Source organism: Pongo pygmaeus, chromosome 7 (assembly GCF_028885625.2).
Source record: "Pongo pygmaeus isolate AG05252 chromosome 7, NHGRI_mPonPyg2-v2.0_pri, whole genome shotgun sequence".
Lineage (NCBI taxonomy): Eukaryota > Metazoa > Chordata > Mammalia > Primates > Hominidae > Pongo > Pongo pygmaeus.
The window spans coordinates 37,710,238-37,731,974 of NC_072380.2; the positions used below are offsets into that span (position 1 = coordinate 37,710,238).

A 21,737-nucleotide genomic window follows, 5' to 3' on the forward strand; every position below is an offset into this window, starting at 1 on the left:
GATGTCCCATCCACCCATCCCAAGGCCTCACCTGATGGGCTACGGGGAAGTTGCTTTCTTACTGCCCTGAGCCCTTGGACCTACGTGATTGCTGGGTTTGGTTTTTTGGAGATGGTCACACAGTCCTTCATCCTCTCAGTTCCAAGCCTGCCCTGAAGCTGTAATTGATAGTCAAAGACCCATCTTTGTCAATGACTGAATATACACTTCTAACTGAATGTGTCACATGCGTTTTAAGTAAGGACATTCAACAGAAAGATTTCTTAAGGGAAAACAGCTTCTCCTCAAACTCCTTGTCTGATAATGGTCCAACAACATTTGCTCCTTTCAAGAAAGATTTTGTTTCGAGTTTCATTTAGTCTCACCTGCCCCATCCAGTTATCATCTGATGTTTCCGGAATACTCTCAGCCACAGCTTTCACATTCCTGCTGAGTAGTCACTTATTTCTCAATGACTCTAGGAGGGCAGTTGGTAATACTACCTCTGCTTGGCTTATTTGGGAAATGGGAGTCGCATGTGTAGATGACAAAAATACAGCATAAGCAAGAATGATGTCAACTCCTCATCCAATCTGATAAAAATATCCTTGTCAGGCAGAAGGGCACTTTTATTTATTTAACCCTGCCATGTGACAGATAACACGCCAGATGCTTTACGTAACTCGTGCTTTCTAAATGAACAAGGTAACGCTGTAAAAAGAAACCCCAAAATGTATGACAGCTCTAGCACAATAGAAATGCATTTGTCACTCATGTTCATTCTAAAACGGCATCTGTAGGAGTGGGGTAGCTCTGCTCCAGGTAGTAACTAAGGGCCCCAGCAGCCTTGAACCTTGTGGCTCTTCCATCTCCAACACATGGCTTCCAAGCTTGCTGTGCTCTTGCTGTGTGCCAGGTCTGAAGGGGAAAGAACATGGAAGTTTGTCCAGGAAAGTGCTTTGTGGGGAGGGGGCTGCCCTGTAAGTGGACTGCATCAGCTTCTGCTCACGTTGGATTGATGAGAATTAATCATAGACACACTCCCAGATGCAATTCCTTGGCACTAGCTGGCACTATAGAAGAGAAGCAAGACTCTTTGGTGGACAGCTGGTCCTCTGTGCCATACAATCTAAGCATTATTATCCCTGTGAGATAGAGGAGAAAACTGAAGTATACTATCCAAGGTCACATACCTAGTGAGTGCAGAGCTAGAATTTAAACCAAAGCCTATGCGTATTCCACTCCATCAAATTAAATCCTACAGGAAAACAAAATTGAATCAAGAACATAAACTTCAAAGTAAATTTCTTCAGTCATTCTGCCCAAGACTGAAGTTGGAGAATTGGTTTCAGAACACCTACTTCTATGTGATTTTAAAGTATTGCATGTGGACCCCTAAGCCAAACTGACCTTGGAACCCAGGAAACAGAGCTAGATTTATCTCTTTTAAGAGCAATGGCAGAGATTACTAGCTGGTTTTGCAGTTGATGAAACTGAGGCTTAGAGAGTCTGAGTCAATTGTGTAAAGTCACACAGCTGAGCGAGCAGTAGGCAGGACTGGAACCTCGTCTTCTCACTCTGAGTCAAGGGCATAAACCTCAGCCTTCCAAACCTCCCATCTCATTGAGACCTTTCCCACTATTGCTAGAAAAGAAATTAGAGAACATCACTCTCTCCATGTAGAAAGTCTGCTTAGAGCACCTATTACCTGAAGCTAGAAAGATGGGTGTTTTTGAGGCTCCCACTAACTCTTTCCCTAAATGGCCCCCAAAATGACAAGATTGAAGACTCCACCAGTGCAGAAGTCAGAAGAGTCTTCATGGGGGAGAAGGACAAAGTTCCTTGAAGGCAAGGATTATGTGCTATTTTATTTATATCCTCAAAGCCTAGTACAGTGTCTGAAAATCTCATGGCTGTGCAATAAATATCTGTTGGATGGATACACATCTGAGTGAATAGATGAAGGCATTCTTCAGTTTCCACTGACAACTAGTAATCAAGATGACTTTCAGAGAGGGACAGGGAAAAATAAATCTCTTCTACGTATCTGTTGGCTTTTCTATAACTCATTGCATTATTTTTGTTTGTTTTCTCTAGTGATTATCATATACATTCTTAACTTTTCACAATCGACTAGAATTACTATTTTGCCTTTTCATGCAAAATATAAAAAGACCATGACTGTATAGGTCTGTTTCCCATCTCTGCCATCCTTTCTGCTGTTGCTGTCACTTGTGTAACATCTACTGTTATAAACCCCACAAGTTAATGCAATATTTTGTGCTTTAAATGTGTCACATGCATTTTAAAGAAATAGAAAAATAAAAAAGGAGTATTTTATATTTACCTTTCTTTTTTTCTTTTTTTCTTTTTTTTTTTTTTTTTTTTTTTTTTGAGACAGTATCTCCCTCTGTCACCCAGGCTGGAGTGCAGTGGCACAATCACAGCTCACTGCAGCCTCGACCTCCCTAGCCTCAAGTAATCCTCCCACTTCAGTCTCAGAGTAGCTGGGACTACAGGTGTGCATCATCACACCCAGCTAAATTTTTTTGTATTTTTTGTAGAGATGGAGTTTCACCATGTTGCCCAGGCTGGTCTCAAACTCCTGGGCTCAAGTGATCCACCCACCTTGGCCTCCCAAAATGCTGGGATTACAGGTGTGAGCCACCATGCCCAGCTGTATTTAGCAATTTTGATGCTCTTCATCCTTCCTGAAGATCCACTTTTCCATCTGATATCACTTCCTTTGAGCCTGAAGAACTTTCTTTAGCATTTGTTGTAGTGTGGGTCTGATGAACTCAGCTAGTTTTCTTTTATCTAAAAATGTCTCTTTTTTACTTTTATTCTTAAATAATATTTTCACTTAGATATAAATTCTGGGTGAATGAGTCTTTTTCTTCTTTTATAATTTCGAAGGTGGTCCTTTATTATTTTCTGTCCTCCACTGACTCATTGTCCTCCTGTATATATTGTGTCCTTTCTCTTGAGATTTTTTTTTCATCTTTTAGATTTTCAGCAGTTTGACTATGATGTGCCAAAGACTGATTTTCTTCATATTTATCCTGCTTGAGGCTTGCTAAGATTCTTGAATGTGTAAATTTATGTCTTTCATCACCTTTGGGAAATCAGTGAAGACTAATTTCTACTTGGTCAATATATTTCATATTTTTTTATATTTTATATTTTCATATTTTTCAGTATACTTTTGCTGATTATTTCTTCAAATTTTTTTTCCTACTCCATTCTCTCTCCTGTTTTGGAATTCTGTTAAACATATGTTAGATATTTCTATTTTGTCTCAAGGTATCTGAGGTTCTATTCATTTGTTATTTGTTTGGGATTTTTTTGTTGTTGTTGTTCTATTCTTAGGATTGGATACTTTTTATTGCTCTATCTTCAAGTTTACTGAATCTTTCTCCTTCATCTCCATTCTGCTTTTAAATCCATTAAGTGAATCTTCACTTCAGATATTCTATTTATCATCTCTATTTGTTTTTTTTAATAGTGTCTCTACTGAGATTTTTTAAAATTTATTTCAATCATATTTTCTCTGATATTAATGAGTACGTATAATAACTACTTTGAAATCTTATCTGTGTATTCCAACATTCAGACCAAGTAGGGATCAGTCTTCAGTGACAGTGTTTTCTGTTGAAAATAGCTCACATTTTCCTGGATCTTTCTGTGTTGAATATTTTTGGATTATATTCTGGACATTGTGAATGTTGTGTTGTAGTTACTCTGAATTCTGTTATATTTCACAGAAGAGTGTTGAGTTGTTGTTGTTGTTGTTGTTGTTGTTGCTGTTGTTGCTATAGTGAGTAATTAACTTCATTAGACTCGGATTGCAAACTGTCTCTTGGGTGTCAACCCAAATCTTAGTTCAATTCTTCTATCTTTAGCTGAGCTTCTTGGATTCTACTCCATACATGGTTGATTCAGGGTCACCAGAGATTTGAGTGAAGTTTATATTTAGCAGCTGTGGTTGCCCGAATCTCTCATCTGGTTCTTCTGGCCAGAAAGACTGCAGATTTTCTATAGAAGTTTTCAACTTCCCTATGTGGTGCTGACTGCAGCTAAAGGCCTCAGTAAGGGGAAAACTTATCCCATACTCTTCTTTCTTCCAAATATCAATATCCCTGGAGAATCTGCTCACCTTTGTTCACTCTCCAGTGCCTTTGGGTAGCTGATATTTTAAACTTTTTTCCTGGAGTTTAAAGTTGTTGCCTGTTTGTAGAGGGTTGGTCTGATAAGAGTCTGCTTAGCCATACAGAAATTGAATTATCTCAATATATTTTGAGATGGTGCCAAAAAAGCCAGCTATTTCAACAAGACCTCTTCTCATAATTCCTTGTCCTACTGCATTTCACAAAACTTTCACAGGTGAAAGAGCTGTATGTGGTAGGGGTGCAAAAGGACAGAATCCAACTATAAATTCAGACATTACTTGACCTTTAACATGGATCATTGCAACATCTTTAACACATTAAGAAGCACTTATTGAGTGTCCACTATATGCCAACCAGCGGTCCTAATGGATATTACATGTCAAAGCTCTTCCAACTCTGGTTAATATGAATATATGGATTGTCCTGTACCACCTAAGGCACAATTAATAGTGATAGCTACTATTTTGAATGCCAAATGTGTGCCATGTGCTGACTCTAATCATCACAACAATTCAGCATTTTTGTCATCTCTATTTCACATAAGCAGTGTTATGAAGTGGAAAATAACCAGGTGTTGGAATCAGACAGACCTGGATTTAGCTCTAGCTTTGACATTAGCTAAATGACCACATCCTAAGGCAAATCACTAATGTTTCTGAGCCTCAGTTACCTTACCTATAAACTTCAGCATTCAAAGTTGCTATAATGCTAAGAAATAACAGGACTACAAGACCTAATAGAGAACCTCACTCAAAATGGCTACTGTTATTTTCATGGCTGGAAATAAGATTAGAATGTTTAAATAACTTGCTCATGATCAGGAAGCTGTGTTGCCACCTAATAAGTGTCAAAACTGGGTTTCAACTCATGTCCATGCACTTTCTTTATAGTTGGCTACATTATCTTTATAATTATAACCAATTATTGAGCACCTATTCATGTTATGTTCAACAAATATATTAGGTGCTTTACATACCTGTAGCTGACCAAGAAAATTAAAAATGCAAGACCCTCAGATCAGGCAAATTTTCCCCTCTTAGAATCACCAGAATGATAGGTCTTTAAGATAATTCTTACCATCCCAGAGTTAAGGTCTCCCCTTGGGGGAAGCAATGTTATTGATGGAGGTGCTATCTACCCCAAAATACCCCACCTAGAGAAGGATATGCTATCTACCCCAAAATGCCCCACCCAGAGAAGGATATGCTATCTACCCCCAAATACCCCACCCAGAGAAGGATACACTGGCTGTTCTGGAGAAGCTCTGTAGATGGCCACCTGGTACCCACTTTAGTCAGGAACACATTCCAATGCTCAGATGAGGTTAGAGAGAGAATGAAGTTTCGACAGAAGAATATTTAAGCCTTCCCAAGCCAGTGACAGAGACAGCAGCCTTCTGTTTCTTCCTGTGCATAGGGGAAAGTCAAACTGGGTATTATTCACACATTTTACACCTTGCATTTCAATCAAGTCCCAAGTTATAATAAAAGCTCCTTTGTCAATCCCATCATCAGTGGTTTCAAGATTCTTGAGACGCAGATATAGACCTCCCACACCCACATAGTTATTTAAAGTGATCTTTGAACTCACTTAAGAACAATTACCTAGTCTCTTGGCCAGATTCCATCTCTTTCCTGTATAGTATAATGTATTTTATTATTTCTGTTTATTACTCCATAATTGTTGACTTACATGTTGGTGTAACATCTCAGTAATATTGTCAGATCTACTGGTATATCTATTTGTACATATATTTGTTCAACAAGTAATTATCAAATGCCTGCCTGTATCAGACACAGAAGCTAGAGATATGCATAGTTGTATTTCATGTTCCCTGTCAGGCCTGACACAGTAGACAGGACTCTGGCTCTGAAATCAAGAGATCTGGACTCATGCTCTGGCTTCTTTATTGATTAAGTCAAGGACTTTAGTTAAATCTCTTAACTTCACCGAGCCTCAGTTTTTACACCTGTAAAGTGGAAATAATTCACCTGATATTTCCGACAGAGTCTCATGAGGATCAATAAAGTTATATAAGTAAAAGCATCACAATTATAAAATAGTATATATAAATGTGAGCTATTATTACAATTAAGTATTATGTATCATTTGTGTTTATTACTAATTGTTTCTTTCACTGTACATTTGTAATAATTTTATGAACAGAAGCTGCTATTGTTATAATTGTAATACGTAAGCCATACGTCATTATACAAAGACTTTGCTTAACGTAACAGTGGGTAAATAAATAAAGGAATTATTTGAAGGTAGCATGTTTTTTCCAAATATTTTTACATATCTTATTCATCAAATAAGGAAAGTAACCCAGCCTTCTTGGAGCTTACGATACAGTCACAAATACAGATCCTCATCATTGAATTATTGGCTAGATCGGTGTTAGTAAAGATGAATGACAAGGGGCGATAGGAGCACAGACCAAGGAGACGGCCCCAGCAGGAAGGAGGAAGGCCTCATTGAGAAAATCATCCCTAAACTGAGCTTTTAAATTAAATAGTATTTAACGAGCAAGAGAGGGAGACAAGAAGAGTGCTCCAAAAGAGAGAGTAGTATGTTTGACAGACCAGAATCAAGTGCTAACATTACTGACTATAGGAAATGCAATCAACCCAGAGTGTTAGGACTGGAGAGAACCAAGGTCAGGGAGGCATGAGATAACTCTGGAGAGACTGGCAGAGGCCAGATCATGTGAGGTCCTCTAGAGCACATGAAGAATTTGGGGTTAAGGAAAAGCCACTGAAGGACATGAAGCAGGAGGAATATGATCGCATTTCCATTTTTATAATGGAACTTCGACAATGAAATGGAAAATAGATCTAAAGGGTCAAGACTAAGTGTAGGAAGGTCAGTTAAGAAACTTTGCAATGATCCAAAAAAGAGGAATGATGTCTTGGACTAAGCTGGTAACAACAAGGTAGAGAGAAGTGTGTGAATCTACAAATATTTAAGACCAGGTGCAGTGGCGAACATCTGTAATCCCAGGACTTTGAGAGGCCGAGGCTGGAGGATCACTTCAGCCCAGAAGTTTGAGGCTGCAGTAAGCCATGATCACACCACTGCACTCCAACCTGGGTGACAGAGTGAGACCCTGTCTCAAAAAATAAATAAATAAAATAGAATAAAAAAATTTCAGAGGTATGAGTGACTAGGGTTGGAGAAAGATTGGATATGCAGCAGTGAGGGAAAGAGAGAACTCAAGAATGATTCCAAGTTTCTGGTTTGAGCGACGGGGTATATGATAAGGATACTTACTGAGAGTATGATCGAACCATAGAAGCAGCAGGTTTGAGGGGGAAAATAATGAGGTGAGTCTTGGAGATGTTAAGTGTGAGGTGCCTGTGGCAGAGGGAGCTAACTGTCCTCCCAATAATCATTCTGAGGAGCTGTGGGTTATATGTACTGTAGACACTCAGCTCACCTGAGTCTCTCTCTCCAACTTTCTATTAGGCAGCGCCACATGGTTGCTTTGCAATACCAAAGACAATACACAATATAATGGCTCAAATAAGACTGAAGTGTATTTCTCTTGCACGGCATAGTCCTGAGTTTCTGGCCACTCCAGGCAGAGCAGGTGAGAAGGTCCAAAGAACCTTGGCCTTACAAGCTAGTTGGGCAAACTTCATCCCTGTCATTTTCCTTGGGTCATTTTAATAGATATACTTAATTTCTTATTATTCTATCACTGGGTTGATAACACCTAGGGCCTTCTATTTTTCATTTTCACAATAGAACATCCCAGGTTTTAACTGACTACTCAGTCACCCAGGTAATACCACATTGCCTAACTTAGCTTGCAACTAGGTATGGCCGCATAGGTCAAGTATACAAGGGCCAGGAATGACTACTGGGTCACTTTCTTTGTTTTTGTTTTTGTGTTTGTTTTTTGTTTTTTCTTTTTTGAGATGGAGTCTTGCTCTGTCACCCAGGCTGGAGTGCAAAGGCGCGATCTCGGCTCACTGCAACCTCCGCCTCCCAGGCTCAAGTGATTCTCCCACCTCAGCCTCCTGAGTGGCTGGGACTACAGGCACCTGCCATCATGCCTGGCTAATTTTTGTATTTGTTTAGTTGAGACGGGGTTTCACCATGTTGGCCAGGCTGGTCTCGAACTCCTGACCTCAGGTGATCCACCTGCCTCAGCCTCCCAAAGTGCTGGGATTACAGGTGTGAGCCACTGCGCCCAGCCTACTGGGTCACTTTCTTAAGAGGAAGCAGATTGCCTTCAGCTTCCTCTCCCACTTTGAATATGCTGGAAACAGTGCATTCAAGACACCTTTCTCTATGTGGAAAAAGATAATACTTTAAATGGTGAAGTCACAAGATAGAAAAAAAACTAAATTTCTGGGCAACTTCATGGACCCACTTGGCCTCCCGGAAAGCCCAGGAATTCTGGACTATGGTGTGAAAGAAAAATAAACTAGTCTTAATTTGAACCATTGTACTTTGTATTCTCTTTGGTACGGCAAAGGAATCAAGAAGAGCTTCCTAGTAGAAAGTTGGAGGAGAGGCTCATGAGAGTTGGAGAGTCTGAAGCCTTCAAAAGGCCATTGAAGTTGTGGCATGTAGACAGATTGTCTAGACAAGAGGAAAAATAGAGAAAGGAGAGACTTGGTCAAAACCTTAAGGACTCCAACAAGGTGTCAGGGACCAAACCCCAAGCTAACGAAGTAAACTGACAAGGGAACCAAAAGGCGAGCAGACCCCAGGAGAAGGTGATGTTCCAGAAGAGAGTGATCACATGCTACCGAGGGGGCCCACAAGATGAGCACCTGTAAGATTTAGTGTCTTGCAGCTCTTTGGTGACCCTGGGGAACAATTTCAGAGGCATTGGTAAAGGACAGAAGCCACATCCAAGTGCAAAGTACCTGCAGGGATGACTATGACACGGTCATTCAGAAAGTGTGGCTGGAAACAGACAGAAAGAGGTAGTAAATCTAGAGATTATGGCAGAAACATCGTTTTTAAGATGGGAGCAGTTTGGCCATGTTTAAGTGCTAATGAGAAAGGAGAGCATGCATGCAATCTGTAGTTCCAGATCACAAGGTGGTGAGAAAGAATGGGATGATCTAGTGATCCAAAGTGGAGGAACTGGCCACAGAGAGGGTAAAAAAGATCACTTCTATCTTAACAGAGGGGAAGGAGTTTATCCGACTACATATCCACTCCTCTAATCTGAGTGCAGATTAACAACTTCTTTTTTTAACTTTTATTTTAGGTTTAGGAGTACACATGCAGATTGATTATATAGGTAAATTACGTGTCACAGCAGTTTGGTGTACAATTATTTCATCACCTAGGTAATAAGAATAGTACCCAATAGGGCTTTTTCAAACCATACCCTCCTTCCGCCTTCCACCCTACAGCAGCCCCCAGTGTCTGTCATTCTCTTATTTGTGTCCATGTGTGTACTCAATGTTTAGCCCCCACTTATGAGTGAGAACATGCAGGATTTGGTTTTCTGCTCTTGCATTAGTTCTCTTAGGATAATGGTCTCCAGCCCCATCAATGTTGCTGCAAAGGACATGATCTCATTATTTATTATGGCTGCATAGTATTTCATAGTGTATATATACCACATTTTCTTTATCCAGGCTACCATGGACAGACATTTAGGTTGATTCCATGTCTTTGCTATTATGAATAGTGCTGCGATAAACATACACATGCATGTGTCTTTATGGTAGAACTATTTATATTCCTTTGAGTATATATCCAGTAATGGGATTGCTGAGTTGAATGGTAATTCTGTTTTAAGTTATTTGAGAAATTGCCATACTGCTTTTCACAATGGCTGAAGTAATGTACATTCCTAACAGCAGTGTATAAGCAACAACCTTTCTTTTAATCATCAGTTTAGACAAACTAGTTACCACATCAGTCAAGTGGGACTAATAAGAGTTTTTGAACAAATATTTATAATAGTAAACTCTCTCTTATAGAATTTTGAAAACACCCTAATCAGTGGATGCTGAATGCTGAAACTGTCCACATTTTATTATCTATAGTAATGTGTATATGCAAAATGAATGCCATTACCAATTCGACATTTAGATTAAGAGCCTCTTGAAGGCAAGAATTTGATAGTTTTTATTTGACTCCCGAGTACTTCATAGGTGCTCAATAAATATTTCAGGATTCAGTTAAAAACTAGAGACTTTACAAAGCTTTTTTTTTTTTTTTTTTTTTTTTTTTTTTTTTTTTTTTTTTGAGATGTAGTTTCACTGTTGTCACCCAGGCTGGAGTGCAATGGCACGATCTCAGCTCAATGCAACCTCTGCCTCCCAGGTTCAAGTGATTCTCCTGCCTCAGCCTCCCGAGTAGCTGAGACTACAGGCACGTGCCACCATGACCAGCTAATTTTTATATTTTTGGTAGAGACAGGGTTTCACCATGTTGGCCAGGCTGGTCTCGAACTCCTGATCACAAGTGATCTACCCACCTCAGCCTCCCAAAGTGCTGGGATTACAGGTATGAGCCACCGAGACCAGCCAATTATTTTTCTTTACCAAAGAATTCATCACTGGGTACCTTCAAATAGTCAGCAACTCTGGTGCATTTAAAATTTAATATAAACTGACATTCAAATTTGGGATATAAATTTGGCATTTTGAATTGTTAGCATTTGAATTATATGAATTATTACCATAGAATCTAGCCACTCTGATGTTTTAGGGGCATATATATTAAGTAAAATCAAGAACCCAGAGCCTTTCTAGTCAGTGATAAGAGGTAAGGATTGAAAAAGATAGCAGTCAAAGAAATATTTCTGAAATTTCCAAAGCTAGGGATGGAGGGAAGATGCAAAGAACCCCAACCTGACCAGCCAGTTGGATAAGCCTTATCCCTATGCCTCGAGTCATTTTAACAGATTCTCTTAATTTCTTATCATTCTATCGTGGGTTGACAAAGTCCAGGGCCCAGCTATTTGTCTTGCCCCTGGAGTGAGTTTCTTTTTGAGGCCAAGAAGTGATTATGGGAAGGAAATATGCAGCTATGCATGCTCTGGTGCCAGTTTTTACTTAAGCTCTAAAAATCACCCTGCCATGCCTTTGGTTTCTGAATTATTACTCTATTCACACTCTTTGCCCCCTGTCAGGAGATGGAACTAAGACACACTGACAGTTCCTGGAGAGCCGTGTTTCTCTCTTCTGGGTCACTGCAAGTCACCCTCAAGAACACAGCTCGGACGATGTGGTTGATGGGAACCCCAGCCTTCTGTCTTTATCCGCCTTCAGGAACAGAATAAGCAAGTGGCTGGGAGCATTAAAACATCACTTCTAGAGAATCACCATCCAGTCCAGTCCCATCATTTTGTAAACAAGGACACTGTGCCCCAAGATGGGGAAGCAATTTGCCCAAGGTCATGCAGCCATGTCAGCAGCAGGCTAAGGCTGGGATCCGAACTCCTGACTCCTGGGACAAGGTTTCCCCTGGAGATCTCCAAATTAACACATTAACCCCTTTTCAAGTATTTGGTTCCAGCCATTTCTACCTTTCCTACATGTCTCTAAGAGGAGAAGAATGTACACATTCCTATCCACAGGCTCTATGTTTTTCTAAGATAAGTATTCATTTGGGACAGAATCTGTCCCTGAGTGACAGGTACTTTCCATTTTTCCATCTTACTGTTTTCTACAAAAGCCCCCAGGAAGTCACAGAGACTGGAGAACTCGCCTTAGTGCTCTGCCTTCCTTATTAGCATCTTCACAGCACCCCTACTCTCTCTCCTAAAAACATCATTCCCAAATATCTAACCTGCCTGGCTCCTTTCCCATTTTGCAATTTCATCCTCTCAAAACAAGGCATCTAGGCCTGTGAGGTCTGCACAGTCCAAAGGCACACGTTGGCCAGGGAGTCAAGACAGTCCTTGAAAGTGGCCTCTGAACTTGGAAGCAGGAGTCACACCTTTAGGGCCCTTTTGTGTCTTTCAGGCTCTTTCAAACATGCATTCACAGATAAATATGCATGTACATACATAAACAAGCATGCATGTATGCAAACTCACAGTTGAAAATGTGTATATACACAAAAGCATGCACACACGTATGCAACACACATGCACACACACACACACACACGGGACAGCCAAAAAGCCAAACCAAAACAAAACAAAAAAAGGCCCATGCAGGAGAGGAGAAAATGTCCCCTTTCTATCTGCAGGCTGCCTCCAGCGAAAGCATTCCTAAATACGATAGGTTAAATATATTGCTGCCATTACACTCTACAAGAAACACATTCCATAAAAACGAAGGTGCTGTAAATTATACAAATATGATGCTAACAAGCCAGGAAACGCGCTGCTAATGAGGTCAGCTACAGAACTCCCGCAGCGCTGCAAATCATATGCCAATCCTGCATATGAGGTACAAGAAAACGGTATTGGGTCAGCATTTTCTGAGTGTGTTTGTAACCTGCTGTTTGGTGTATGGTTACACAGGTAGATAAAAAGCCTCCACTTCTCCCCCCAGTGGCACCCCCACAACTTTGTTTATGTGTCAAATATCCAAGTCACCAGACGAGAACACTCTGCATTAATGTACCTGACTATTATGCCTATTGTTCTTCTGCTCAGAGTAGAGAATTAGTCACTCAGATGTGTAAATATTGGTTACAGTTTTGAAGCGTGCAAGCTTTGTGTTCCTATCAGCTCCATTCCTGGAGGAATTATGCATGCTGTTGGCACCGGGTTTTGTACACACTGTATTTGCTAAAGCTCTAAAAATCAAATAAACATGTTCTCGGCTCCTGAATTATTAGTCCATTCACCATCTTTCCCCGTTAGGGGGGGAAACAATAAACACACCAAAATATGGCGTTTAGGAACTGCAACAAGATTTCTGCTTGGCATTTACAAGTTGGAGAACAATCGAAACACCCTTCCTCTGCCTTTGTCATGCAGCCTTCAGCACAGAGAGCCGAGACGGCTTTGAAGTCCCTCCTGACCTCTTAGCAAATGAGATCTTTACCTAGGGTCAATGTGCAGGCTCTATTTCCGGACAGGTGTCAGACATGGGGTTCGGTGCTGCTCCCAGGGATGAGCCAGGGAGGGACTCAGGCATCTAGGCATTACCAGCTGGGCCGTATAGCAAGAATGCATCTCTACAAAAAGAATTTAAAAACAGTATTAGCCAGGAGTGGTGGTACACACCCACAGTCCCCGCTATTCAAGAGGCTAAGGCAGGATTGTTTGAGCCAAGGAGTTCAAGGCTGCAGTGAATTATGATCGTGCCACTGCAATCCAGCCTGGGTGACAGAGCAAGACTCTGTCTCTTAAAAAAAAATAATAATAATAAAAAGGAAAAATAAAAGAATCTAGGCATCAAAGAAACCCACTCCACCCAAATTCAGAGGCTACAGCCACATCTACCAATAGCAGCCTGACTCCCCACCCACTCTTAGAGTTCTCTAACTCTGTACTCCCTGCCCGAGATTGGGATTAGCAAAGTCACATGATACAGTTTAAAAGGCATTGTTCAAAATGGTTAGATTCACCCCATAAACCAAAGAACCCCCAGACTGGCAACTATTTGGAAGAAAAGAGGGCTGCCGGTTTCACAGGCCAATCCCATTGTTTCTTGGCACATTTTTTTCCAATACTAAGATCCAGGGCAGTTAAGGTTTAAAGCCACTGAGAGTGAGTGAATAGAAATATTGAGAAGTTTATAGTGAGATGCTCAAAAGGATACAAGCGAACATTTAGCAGATAAATACGATCACAAAAATATCTCCTACCTCCCCCAACGCTAAGCAAGGTATTTATAGTAGAGCTTAAGTTTAGAGCCAACATCAGGGGTGGGGGGTATTTTTCTGAACCGCCTGGCCTAGCCCTAGTCTCAGACACCTGTTTATACTCCATCTCAAAGGTTTTATTGAGTCTGTGTTCTCCCCAGTCTAAGGGCCCTGCCGTGGATCTATTTGTATACACACATCACAGGTTTTGGAAATAACTTCAGCACATAAATGCCATTATTTCCAACACAGTTGGTGTAAACCATATTTACTACCCAAACACTCAGCTAAAAATTGAGCTGCAAGGAAACAGTCGCGGCCGCAGCAACAACAACAACAACAAAGAAATCAGTGACAGCTACAAACCACAACCACAAATCAAACACATTTGTACAGTGGCCTTGAGGTGGGAAGCACAAAACAAAAGCGTAGCAAGATGGCAGGCAGTGGCGGCGGCGCTCCACACACTGGAAGGAAAATTCGATTCATAATTCCTTACTCTAAATTAAATACAGACGGTGTGTGGGGAGCACACAGGGATGTAAAAAGGAGTGGGATAGGTGTAGAGGGAGGGGGACACAGTAAGAGAAGCACTCGTTTTTTCTCACTACCATAAAATCTCAACAGTCTACGTGGTTACTACAGGGAAATCTCAGGGTCCATACAGAAAGTGCTGGGACTGTCACTGACATTCAACAGCCAACTAATATCCAGCATCATCCAAACAAGAGGGGACATCCAACAGGCAGCATCTCTGCAAGTCAAGGCTCTCCCTATGCCCTGGAAGTAGGAATTGTCTTGCTTGTTACTCCAATGAAGAGAAGGCCACAACATCAAAGCCACACCCACACCCCAAGTGGGAATTTTCATTCATTCCTTTTTTTTTTTTTTTTTGACAAGCACTCACTAAGCACCTGTTTGGTAAACAGTAAAAACGATGTGTTTGGCACTGTAAAGGACAGAAATATAGGTAAGACCTTATAGTCTAATAGAGAAATAAGAAACATTCATAAGCTCAGCACAGTGACTCACACCTGTAGCCCCAGCACTTTGGAAGGCCAAGATGGGAGGATGGTTTGAGCCCAAGAGTTCAAGACCAGCCTGGGCAACACAGCAAGACCCATCTCTACAAAAATACAAAATAATCAGCTGGGTGTAGTGGCATGCACCTGTAGTCCCGGCTACTTGGGAGGCTGAGGTGGGAAGATCACTTGAGCCCAGGAGGTCGAGGCTACAGTGAGCAGGGATCACGCCACTGTACTCCAGCCTGATCAACAGAGTGAGACCCCATCTCAAAAAATACATTAATTAAATTAAATTAAAATAAAGGAAAATTATTTTAAGCAAAAAAGAAAATGACAGTTAAGTAGAAAAAAATGATAATAGCTTTTTTTAAACTGTCAAAAAAGCAGTATATGATTGACAACCCAGGAAGAGAATGATGTGAGCTGTAACTCCTGACTGAGTCCCAGGTAAAGAGAGAGTACTATAGGCTGGGGGCTATCCAGGAAGGTTTCAGGAGGAAGTGGACCTTGAAAGTAGACTGAACTGAGCTGGACAGAATAGAGTCAGGAGGAGCAGACTCAATGCAGGAAAATTATAGGTGTGAACAGCTAGGAGATGGGAGCAAACATAGGCTGTTTGGGAAGTCTAAAGCGACCGTTTTGAAGGATGTGCAGATTTGTAAAGGGGAAGGGAGGCAGATAAAGTTGGAAAGGTTGTTTGTTTCTGCTGAACATTAACCAGGCTAATAACGTTGGAGATTTGATCATAGTTGAAAATTACCTGTAATAAACACTAGGCAGGCTTCAGTAGAAGATAACCCTTATTCCTATGTTCCTCATGTGTTTTCACAGAGGGAGAGGGAGTCACTGCAGAAGCAGGCACAGGACTGTGTGCAGGAGGATGGAGGCATCTGTCTCCAGCCTGTGTGAGTCCGTCGTGAAGACTTGAGCTCTGGGGTCTTTCATGCCACCTCCCTCCTGGAAAGCACTAAGCCAGCGTAGTATACTTACCAACCGCCTCTGCCTCTGCCTGAACAGGCAAAATGCGTGTTCAGGGAAGGCAGGTGAGGGCCGGTGGAAGAGGGAGACAGAGAGATATTGTTCTTCCAGGCCAGGCAGAAGGTACTTGAACTCGGTAGGAAGGTCGGCTGTTTATAACGGGAATGAGTTGAAAATCGCCATCACCTAGAACAGACAAAGTGTGAAATATGCATTTTTCTCTTTCGTTTTACACCATTTTTATGAGACCTCTGTGTAGATGCAGCAAGCAAGGCCTTGGCTCAGGCCCTGCAGGGTTGGCAGATTTATTACTGAAGAAGAAAAAAAAATGCAAACAGTTCAGCTGTCCGGCCAGGTAGAAGGGATTATCTCCACTTGAAAGAAATAGACAAAAAAAGACTTGCTGGGGTGGTGAGAAGGACCCTTGCCCTGCCCAAAGCTGTGCACCCTCCACTGCAGCTAAAATCTGCCACTAATTCTTCAAATGGTTCTTATTTCCACCTCCAACCTGGCTACGAGAACCAAACTGCCTCTCCTGCAAGTCCCCTCACTGGCTCTCTTTGAACCAAACCCTCTTGGTGACTGTCCCAGCATGGTGGAGTTGCCAGCCTGATGCGGATGTTGATTCTTCTACCACCACCAAGGGGGTGGGCCCAGACCCGGAAAGTGCTCCCCAGCTGGGGCACCTGGTGGGACCTGGGTCTAGAGCAGCAAATCACCACAAATTCCAGCTCCTGGAGAGGCCTCCAGTCAGGAACTTGGAGCACCTCCTCTACCTCCTCTGGCCTTTTCCGGGGCCTTACCCTACCCAGGGCTCAGCCCAGAATCAGTTCAGCCTTGGGTCAAATACCCCATCTTATTTTCAGAAATAGTAAGACTGTCAGAGTACCAAAAATGGCTGTTACAATTTACAAAATGCCCTTTCACTCACATTATCACATTCAACCAACTTTTCATTTTAACAAACTTCATTCTTACCATGTGCCAGGTACCATGCTAGGTACCAGGCATAGAAAGCGGTCATGACGACTCAGCTCCAGCCCTCAGGACTCTCACAGACCAGTGGGCTGACGTCTTAGTCCTCAGGCTGCTATAACAAAATACCTTAGACTGGGTGCCTTATAAATAACAGAAATTTACTGCTCACAGTTTGGAGCCTGGGAAGTCCAAGATCAAGGTGTCGGCAGATTCAGTGTCTCCCGAGGTTTTCCACTGCTTCATAGATGGTGCCTTCTTTCTATCTTCATGCAGCGGAAGGGGCAGAAGGGCTCCTTCAAGCCTCTTCTGTAAGGACATTGATCCTAGGAATGAGAGCTCTGTCACCTTCCAAAAAGTCCTCACCTCCTAATACTATTGTACCAGGATTAGGTGTCAACATACAAATTTGGGGATGGGAGGGGGGACACAAACATTCAGACCCTAGCAGCTGGCTTATCCCAGCCCCTACTCAGGTAGGTGTGATTTTCGTGCCTACTGCTTCCTGCTTCCTGTCCTCCCTTCCCCTCTCCAGCCCCTGCTTCTTGTCCTCCCTTCCCCTCTCCAGCCATCTTTGGAAGACACTTTTCCATCAGTTCTCTTCTCCCAGGAGCTCTATTGCTGCTCACCTTTATCAAAGGCCACACTCATCCAGAGGAGAAGAGGTAGATAAGAGAAAAGACACTTCCTACATCCCAGGACCTGAGACTGGTACCTTGTCCCTGGCTTCTTACTACTAGCCTTGCCTGGTCATGGAGAACTGGTTGGCTCTCCCCACTTCTGACTATACCTCCCAGTCCCCCAACCCTTGTCTGACCCCTAGAAACTGAGATCTTGAAGTCCCAGCTGGGGTTCCTTTTCGAGACCATTGCAGACAAGGGAGGCTCAAGCCCTCACCCTCCCTCTTATCCATCAGCCTCACCCCCAGCACCGGCCTCTCCTGCACCACTGTCCTGCCAGACTCCACCTCCTTGTCCCACACCCCTACCCTCTCTCCAGCCCCCAAATAAGCGAGGGATGAGTGTTTGCAAAGTGCTGTGAGGAGGAAAGAAGCCAAGTACTTCCCATCCACAAGAAGAAAGCAATTTTAATTGAAAAACGGAATCACAGATTACATGCAAATCTTTGTTGGCAAATTTCAATTACCGCCAAATTAAATGCATAGCTAAGCTAAGCATCTTCGGGACACTCCATTTAATGTTTTCCCGGGATGTGTCCACAGCAATCAGAGGGAGCATGATAGGTGTCCTCCTAAAGAATGAGCCCCCAGGGAAGAACTCCAGGATGCTCAAGCTCTAGCTGCATGGCGCCCGCATTTGGACCTTCAACAAGGTTATCTCAGCTGGGAAGTGACCCAGGAGGGAAGAAAAGAGAAGAGCTCTTCCTGGCTTTACCCCTCCAGCCTCCTGTCCTTCAAACAAAAGCAGGCACCAGCAAGGGAAAAAAGAGAAAGTATTCTAATAGCAATAATACTAAAAATTACCCTCCAAAAAATTGCTTTGTCTTTGCCTATTGTTTTACAAATGAGAAAACAGAGGCTAGAGCATGCCTTGAGCAAGCTCAGGCAGCTCACCGCAGGGCCAGGACAGGAGCACAGGTTATCCATGCCCAGAAAAGGATTTCGTTCCTAGATCACCCAGTTAACCCTAAAGAACAGGGCGCACACTCTGCTGGGGCCTGGGGATGATGATGCTGTTTTTATTCGGCTCTTTTTCATTTCACTCTCATACTCTACTTTGTATTGGCAACTGTGTCAGGCACTTTGCTCCCTGCCACATGTCCCTCAATACAGTTCAACACACATACACTGGGTGCTTCGACACACCAGGCACTGTGCTAGGTACTGGGACTAGAAGACCAGAAACCCAACCACTCGTGCATCCCTCACAGCTGTAGGTCATATCCTGCAAGCACTGTGTCTTGCTGTGAGAGTGAACACTACAATCACCACACCTGAGACTTTGGTTTTAAACTAGTCTCTCCAAGCAGATTGTAAATGCCTTAAGGAAAGAACTGTGATCGTTGATCTAAGCAACTCTACCCTCTAGGTCCAGCACCCTTTAGAACCTCCCATACTGTGCACTCACAGAAAGTAATACATATTGGAAAGAAATCTGTAAGATCATGGTAGTTGTTGCTCAAAAAACATGGGGACAGACATGTGAAGTATTGCCCTGCATTAAGAGGTGCTCCTTGATGCCTTCCATCCAAACAGGAAGTTACTTATCACTACGAGATTGCTTTGATGCTGACCAATACTCATGCCTCTAGAACACACCAAGGAGCATTCGCTTAGGCAACAGTCATGCCCATCACAGCACCTGTCTTGGCCTAGGGTACCCCTGCTCTGGCCTGGTGACAGACCCCAGAACCTTTTGGACACCTGGGTGTAGACAGCATGAGAAGGAGGTGATCTGTAGGCCTAGCCCCAGAGTGGGAAGCCACATGGTTCAGGGAGCTGGAGCAGCTGCCCTCTCCAGGGCCCCTATCCTCAGTCTGATGAGATAAGCCAGGAAGAGTCTGACAGGCCAGGCTGCTGGAGAGAAAGAGAGTACCCCTCAACAGGGCCTGGGGCTACCCAGCTAAAGCCGCCTCTCACTCTGACTCCGCCTCTGCAGAGCATGTGGGTTCTCATGGCCTTATCTGCCAGATGGCTCCTGGAGGGGATGATTTATTAGGTGCAGAAAGCTCGCTGATAAATTTTACTGCAAGTCCCCGGCAGAAGACTGGGGGTAGCAACAGCCCGGCACAGGCAGCTCTAATGGAAAGTGCCGTCACCAAAGAGCAAAGCATTATTTATGACTGTCTGTAATGCCGTTCGGGGGAAATTCATCATCGCCTCCCTGCTCCTTGCACGCAGGGACAGCAGCACTGAGGGGGTGGCGGGGGGAGCACAGGACAGGTGGGGAACAGTCAGAGCTTCTCTGGGAATCTGCCAGTGGAGAGCAAGGCCATATTTTCCCTGGGTGACCCAACTCCCCTTGTCAAGCATCAACCTACAATTCCCTTTACCTCCCCTCTTTTCTCCTCTACACTATTCTTAACCCCCGCCCCACTTCCACCACCAAAACACAGAGAAGAGAGAAAAAGAATAATGCTTGGCTGTTCTGCATATGGAGTGCATATTCTTGCATGTCAGCATGGGTGAGGGCAGTCCTGCCCAGAAGCAGAGATCTAGACCAAATGACCACCCAGTTCTCTTTAAGCTCCAAGCAAGAAAGGGGATGTTCTCCCATTTTGTAGTGGCTAAAGAAGGCAAAACAGTGACCCAGCTATGCTCACCCACAGTCAGAGGCAAGGAGCTCACGATGCTGGAGTCCCAACTGGACCATGAAGCGTGTTCCCTGCACCTTCAGCTGGATGGAGACATTTGGGGGGATGCCCTGTCCTAGCCCACCTCACTCTCACCATGTCAACAGGTGAGGTCTTAATCCCTGTACTCCCTTGTAGCACATATAGAGTAGTCATGGATTGCTATCTGCCTTACACTGGAATTATTTATGTCTAAGTCTGTCTTTATTATCAAATTAAGTGCTCCTTGAGGGCAGGGGCTGTATCTTACTACCCATTTTTATATTCATCTCAGCAGTAAGCAAAGCTCCTGCATGCACATGGAAGCCTTGATAAATGCGTGATAATAAAATTACACTGACAGGCTTAGGACATACTGGGGCTGTGGCCTCATGTGTTTGCAGTCATCTGTCACCATGCTGGTATTCACAGCAATTTAAAGGAGCTCATCCCCACCCGCCCGTCAATCAGCATGGTATAATGGAAAGATCACTGGATTAAGAGTCAGGAGGAATGGGTTCTAGTGTTCAGTAACCCCAGACATTTTTTTAATAGATAACATGGGCCAAGTCAGATTTTGCCACTAGTGCATGATTAAACGTGGGCAGCTCAGCTTACTCCTGTATGGGTTGGCGTTCTGCAGAGTAAAGGATGATAAAATCTGCTCATTCTAACTCATAGGACTTCTATGGAAATATGAGTATGATGAGAAGCAGATCTGAGTTCTAGAAAGGGAGGGAACAGCTTGTATCAGATGGTTCTCTATGCCAAGAAATGTGCTAAAGGGTTCTGTGTGTGCCATCTCATTTAAATACCTTCACAATAATTCTGTGGGGGTAGATTTTATTATTATGCTTACAATATAAATTTGAAAACGAGGTGTCAACTGCTTCACTAACTGGGTGGGTATCCTTGAGTTGAGTCATTTTCCCTCTTGGGGCTTCTTATCTCATCTGTGCAATAAAGTTGTTGGACTAGATGCTTGATGAGGTCCCTTCAGGTTCAAATCCCTGTGAATCATCTAGTGATACTGTTGCCCAAGCAGCCCAGGGTGTTCTAGCCCATGGGAAGTGTGGGGTGTGATGGGTCACCAGCATTTCCAAAAGCAATGAGCTATGTATGAAGGGGTCTACTTAACTTTTTGCTTGAAGATTTCACCCCAAAAAGAAATATCAAAGAATGTAGTACTACAATCTACTACAACTGTCTCCCAAGAAGAAAAGAATGTAACAACCTCAGGCCAGAAAGGAGGCAGGCCAGAGGTCGGGGGACAGTAGGCATCTCAGGAGCCCAGTCTGGGTTGCCCACCCTCTGACCATTCTGACCCGGTGAGGACATTGACAACAGTGCTACTGATGAGGCCCCATCGGTCTCTTTGCCAGCTCCCTGGCTAACGTTTTTTTCAAGAATCATGACATATTAGATCAAGTAAATAACTTTATGGCCTCTAGTCCAAAAGATTTGCATGGAAACGGAGGACTTCTAACTCACAGGACTTCTGTAGAAACACGAATATGGTGAGAAGAAGATCTGAGTTCTAGAAAGGGGGAAAACAGCTTGTATCAGATAGTTCTCC

General features: G+C 43.0%; 1 long non-coding RNA gene across 1 annotated transcript in view; it reads right to left on the bottom strand.

Annotated features, from left to right (window-relative positions):
* Positions 1–2,407: 2,407 nt before the first annotated feature.
* Positions 2,408–21,737, bottom strand: part of LOC134739995 (uncharacterized) — a 61,281-nt gene continuing 41,951 nt past the window's right edge. The window contains exons 2-5 of the long non-coding RNA XR_010127171.1: positions 17,043–17,196; positions 15,908–16,081; positions 13,130–13,262; positions 2,408–5,554 (exon numbers count right to left, since the gene is read on the bottom strand). This is a non-coding gene — a long non-coding RNA (uncharacterized LOC134739995). The remainder of the gene's footprint in view (positions 5,555–13,129; positions 13,263–15,907; positions 16,082–17,042; positions 17,197–21,737) is intronic.